The following is a 6,573-nucleotide window of genomic DNA, read 5'->3' as shown; positions in this document are numbered from 1 at the left end:
AAATGAACCACCTCCCGTCACATCATACGTCCCTCCAAAGTTATTGCTTATTAGGTACACAATTCAAACTTGACTCCTCTTAATGAAGCGGTTTTTAGCGGCCCGGGAACCCTTGTCACCGAAGTTTACACACATTAAGCCTCTGTTATGAAATGCACTCGTGACCTGTTTTCACTAATGCCTAGATTATATGTAAATAAGAACCCTTTAATAGTAAATTAGTGTAATGATGTACGTTGTTGTGTGTTAAGGAATGTAAAGTTTTTCTTCGTTGAACGATATTTGCCAGATAACATTTTTTTCTTTGTATAGTCTAAGGAAAAATAATTACTTTTGTTTCATAGGTTTAGTATAAACATTATGGTTGGGATAGGTCATATGATTTATTTAAATAATAATAACAATAATTGTTGTAGAAGTATGGTCACGAAATATTTATAAACAATATTAAAACACAAGCAACTACACATCAAAACACGACTTAGATACAGTCTACAAGGAATATTATAAATATAATGCAGTCTTATGTCTCCATTTTCTTAGAAAACTTATTACAAGAAAACATTAAATGGCTTGGAGCTGAATCTTAACTTTGATGTCTTTTTTAATAAGATTTTAGAAGAATTTAGTATAACAAGGCAATGTTCAACGACGACGATTCAACTTATAATAGATGTTAAGAGACTTTTTTTGCAGACTTATATGTATTAAAGTTATAATTTAGAACTTTATAATGGTTTGTTTGTTTATTTGCGCCGGGTCCTAATTATACACTAGTATTGGTCAAAATCAGATATTGTGATCGAAATATCGTTTTTATTACACTTAAGTACCTCCCATTCTGGCACTTAAACAAAATTGAAATGCATTCATTTCATGATAAAATCCAAGATGAACCTTTTGATCTAAGTCTTCGGAAAATATGCTCCTATTAAAAGCTGAAGGAACTCTTGGGCGCACTTTTGTGCGATAATATTTATGAGAAAACCGATAAATGCATGCAATTTGTCATCAAGACGGGCACGAATTTATGTAGTAAGGCACCCTTTGCAGCAATGAATTAGTTTCAACCGTTTCGCATACCCTCTGCTACTAGATTTAGTGCGGTCAGTGCGGGATAAAATATTTACTAATAAATTTTTAGCGGGAAAGGGCTCGTTTAAGTGCTTTTGTGTGCGTTTTTAAACAGCTTGAAAGCGTTTTGTTTATCAGCACGAAAATCATCTATCTCATATAAAAAAAAACTCGAATTCATAATTTATGCTCACTCACACAACGTAAAAGTAGTTGTGTGAGTGGGTGCTAAAAATGTTGTATAAAATTTGTGATGTAAAACTTTTTATCAGTGTCTAGTTGGGTGTAAATATATGCAAGAAAATACTGTTAAGCTTACAAAGCTTTTTAAAGAAAATTTGTTTGGTATTTTATATTTAAAATGGCGTAACAAAGAAAATTGTTCTAGAAGTCATACCAAAGGTACATTATTTGTAATAAGTATTTGTATTTTATGAAGAGAATTTAGATGGAAGAATAAAGAGAAATTGTAACTTGAAATATAAGAGAGAACCGTCGGTATGTAAAATATTTCAATTCGAAACTTTTTAGAATTTAAAATCTTAAATTCTTGTGAGGGTTTCAATTTGTAACTGACTGAGGCAGTGTAAGTTGTGAAGCTAAGAGCAGCGGAACCACCCTCTAGTTTCATACAAATTGATATTTACGGTAATAGCCAGAGTTTTTCAGCGAGAACGCAAACTTTGAGGATAACAGGCGCAGTTGGATACGATACGGAATCCAAATGGGCAAAAACGTGGCTGAAGAAAGGAAAGCGGATTTACAGTTCGCGCCAATTATTTACGATCATTTTTATGTTATAACAGCTAGCGTTGCGGGTTTTTTTGTTCCGCGGTAAATTACATTTACAGATTCGTTTCTACACGGTTAAGTTGGAAGAATATTCTGATGCTTTATTATTTCGATAGATTTATTCTGAATCTCAAATATTTAAGAATAATTTGTAAGTAATGTAATGTTAATAAGATTGTCAAAATTAGCTCCAACAGTACATGAGACAAATGAAAGAATAGCATTCGATGTGAGCAGATAGACTGAAATTTAGAAGTTGTATAGATTGAAATTTCGAAAATCATCTAGAGGCATGCGTCTGGGACAAGTCTGGGACTGGGACTCTGGGAAGGGAAACATGAAATGTAGAAAATTAACGCTGATGCCTTCAAATCCAGCAGTTCTTTCCAATTTCAGACATTTACATGACTAATTACTCATTACCGTGGAAAGCATCATAGACAATAATCCCATTGTGATTATACACAAAGCATAAATAATCCAATCGGTGTACAGTCAGTCCAATAAATTATGCGGTGGACCACATCGTCCGGCGTCCGGACGCCTGTCGAATCCAACGGGAACCAATTAGTCCCATTCGAGAATATTTATTTGCGGTTTTGGCCAAACAGGAGCGGCCGACGCTTTACCGGAGTCGACTTCGTGACTCGACTTCTTTATCGCTTTTGTATTTCAAATATTGTTTAGATGAAAAGATTTTCTTTGAGTTATCTTGACTGATTCACGTTTGAAAATTTATAGTTTGTGTCTGTTTATTGATTGTCTGTATATACGGTGGATAATAATAAACAATTATGTAAAGGGTTTTATGGCTTTGCGATTACATCGCCCTGTTCAAGGCATATCACAAAAATCAACTATTCTACAATTTCACAGACTTTTTAAACCTACCTCCGCTATTTTGCCCAGCATCCAGGATTCCTGCGACAACAGGAAAGCGAGGATGTGTCTGAACAACCTTCTTCTTAAATCATCCATTCTACCAGAATATGAAACACATCCAATGCTTCCACACTCGTTGCAGTTCGGTGTATTAACTTTTATGTTTAAGAATACGAAGGTGCATGGTTTCTTTTGACACCAAAATCAAAATAAAAATGTAAAATTCAGTATCATACCGTGACAGTGAGCGGATACAGACAGACAGGGAGCGGATAAATAAGGTATTTAATTTTAATGAATACAAAAGTAGGTACAACAAACGAAATAGCTGAATATTTTACGTATTTGCGTCATAAATTAATTTATTCCTTTATTCAAATTATTTTATTGATCACGATCTGCACCTTCACAATTGACACAGAAATGTAAATTATTTCATGGAAATAATACCATTGCTAACTGTACCAAGTTTGTTCGATAGAAAACGACATTAAATGAAGGAAGCACGCACAAAAGTCACGCGACCAAATTGTTGATTCAACATAATAATACTTTGATTGATCGCTTTTAGCACTTAGTTTACCTGTGCGAATGCAAAATCGCGAAAATTCATTGGCTTTCTAGCTTTAAATAGATGTAGGAAATGGGTAAATTGCAGTGCTGGGAGTTGCTCTAATGGCATTATGCAAAATTTCTTTGCTGCTTTTTTACGTAAGATTGTGGGGAAATGTAAGACAATATAAAATACATACTTCGCTTTTAGTCAAATATGTTTAAGTACCAAAATTGAGAATACGTTAATCATCATAATTCTGCACTCATCATGGTTATGAATTCGAATTGAAGAAATTCCTTCAGTGTATCCACGAAATATTATTTTAAATGCGCCTTAAACAGAACAAACTATTGCTTATAGGAACAATGTCAAGTTTGTCAGGATAGTATTTGAAGGATACTCCAATTAAGTTAGGATTTACAAAACACAAATACGTTTGGGACTAGATTTGGCGCAAGATTGTCGAGCAAATTTTAAACGATTGTAATTTGTACTGTATCTTTAATACAAATAGTCAAATTAAGCCTTTAATTTAATGTGTACAATATTATACATCTTGCAGATACTCTGTGCGTCTTCCTGTCAAAATGACATTTCAACTGCATTCACCCATTCTTATTTATTTTTGCTTACATCCCATGTCGTTACGTTTTTCTTCTTGACAATTAATTGTTCATTTTATGTTTTTGTTTGTCTTTGAAGCCGGTGTATACTAAAAATAACTAACTCTTCTTACTTTTATTGTTATTATAGGTCATCAAATATACCATTATTTAAAACGGGGCTGTAAAGGAGCGAAAACACTGTAGACATCTCTCTATTCCATGTTACCCTAATTTAACTTTAGCTATTGGAGGCTCATTCTCAGTTAACGAAGTTATTGCGAGGCACTGACGCTGTTTTAGCGTCAACATAAATTGTTATAATACGTCGACATGTTTAAGGTAATTTTATGTAGCAATTTAAAATATAGATGCAGATCCTTTAATCAATTCTTAATTATGCCTTTGAGCAAATCAAAGTCATCAAAGGGGTATTATCAATGTACATTTTTTTTCTATTTTTTACAGAGCGGGCAACTGAGCTGGTGGTTCGCCTAATAGTAAGTGATCACTACCGCATGAATATGACTGAATATTCGCATGAATATATGAACATCGCAGAGGGCCACAGTGCGCTGTCTGCTTTTTAGGGGTTAAATGATAAGGAAAGGAGTGACGACTGGAAAGAAGGAATGGACTGAGATGGTAAAGAAGTACATAGTACGAAACGCAGTAAAATGTTACTCTTTACATCTTCTAAACTGGAAAAATCGGCATACACGAAATAAAAACCTAAACTCCTGTTCCTTGTGATTGGTACTCGTAGATTGTACAAAGTTAAACAAACAATACATATTTAATATTGCGCCAAAAATAAATTGTTACACAAATGCACTCATATTCTTTGTGCATGAACCAAAGTTGCACCTTAACTGCTATAAGATTAAGTTTTAACATGTGAATTTATTCGCATGAAAAGTTTTTAATACCGTAGTTTCTATACACGGGAACTTGGTGCAGAATCCCAACTTAACTAACAGAGTCTACACAAAACTTTAACTACTTCGAATTGAAAATCCTTAGCTGCTATTTCTACTTTAAGATAATAAAGCCATGTAAGCGTGTTTAATCAAATAAATATCAAACAAAATAACTATCAAAGAAATAGGATTTCGTTTGTTTTTAGTGTGTTCATGTTCTTGATATATGTGATTTTATTCAATATTCTATAATGCAATCACCTCGAAACTGTATAAATAAAATATAATTACCAATAATAAATATATTTATTTTATGACGACATATCGAAACTGGTTCCTCATATTAGGTGTCGTACTCAATATCCAAATTAAATCTCCTAATTTAAAAAATATTTACCATTCTAAATTCTTACAACTTTTTCAGTGGCTTTCTGGTCACAGATTATCAATGACGTGAACAAACCCATGTCCATGTTCAGATACACGTGCCTTTTAAATTCAAAAACATTGTTATAAAAATATACTAACTGTAGGATGTTTTTGTATAAATTTTTCTGTACTACCTCTAGACAATCTCTACAATCCCTTTTATATATCACAACCCACAACGAAATGTTGTCGATGTTTACCCATTGTATGTTACTTAACATTACGTGACGCGTCTATTTTTGCCTTTCTATTAAACAAAAGAGTGAAGAATGTAAAAGATAGCCAATGTATTTTAAAAATTATATAAGCAATTCCGACTTTATAATAATTTGTAGTGACCCACAATGTTATTCACAAAAGTACAATAGCATCACTGTCTTCCTTTGTCCGTAAATAGGCTAAGATTTAAAATGTTTGTTAAAAAAAAAATAAGCCGAATATTTTTACATTCGAGTGAAATCCTTTATCTAGAACAACGCGATAAATTAATGAGGCAACACCGTACAGAAGTCCGCGTCACAGCGAGAGTTATAGCGTATTCTGGTCGTATTTTCGCGTAAATTGTTAATTAAACCACGCCAATATGCCACTCACAATAAATGCGCCCCTAAATTAGGTTACGCGTTTAACTTACCGTGTAGTTTATGTTGAATCAATTGTCCAGCTTATAATGGGATTAAAAGCACACTTTTAACTTCGGTCGGCGAGATGTCTGCGTAATTTTCCCGATATTCTAATGGTTTTTTAATAATTTAATTGTCCTAACAACATTATAATTGACGATATGATGATACCTTTTGGAACAATTTATGAAACTATATTGATAAGTCTTTACATAGAAAGAGCGAGTGTTTAAGGGGTTTTTTATGTTATATCACAGCTGATAAAACATTGAAAATCACTAAAATGTTTGAATTTTAATATGAATATAAGGTTTTGTAACTTTCTTTTTGCTCAATACAATTCAATAGAACTTTTAGTACATGTTTGTTAAATAATCTATATCACTCACAACACAAGTATAAATAACTTATCAACTATAAATTTAGAATAAAAGAACCATCGTGCATATAAATTTAGAAGTATCAATAGAAAAACATAAATTTTTCAAAGCAATAAGCATTGAGTTAAAATATGCATCAAGCACACATAGTTTGAAGAATACAATTGCGAAATAAAAGTGGGCAGAACGGGAGCAATGAATTTCTAGGTAAAAGCTAGGTCTCATAAAAAGTAATGGATGTTTTAACTGAGTCAGGTACAAGGGATAAAGGGAATATAAAGAAGGTCATGAACAAAATGCGCGTGTAATAACAAG

This window comes from Zerene cesonia, chromosome 16 (assembly GCF_012273895.1).
Source record: "Zerene cesonia ecotype Mississippi chromosome 16, Zerene_cesonia_1.1, whole genome shotgun sequence".
NCBI lineage: Eukaryota > Metazoa > Arthropoda > Insecta > Lepidoptera > Pieridae > Zerene > Zerene cesonia.
Note: the sequence above shows the minus strand (reverse complement) of the source record.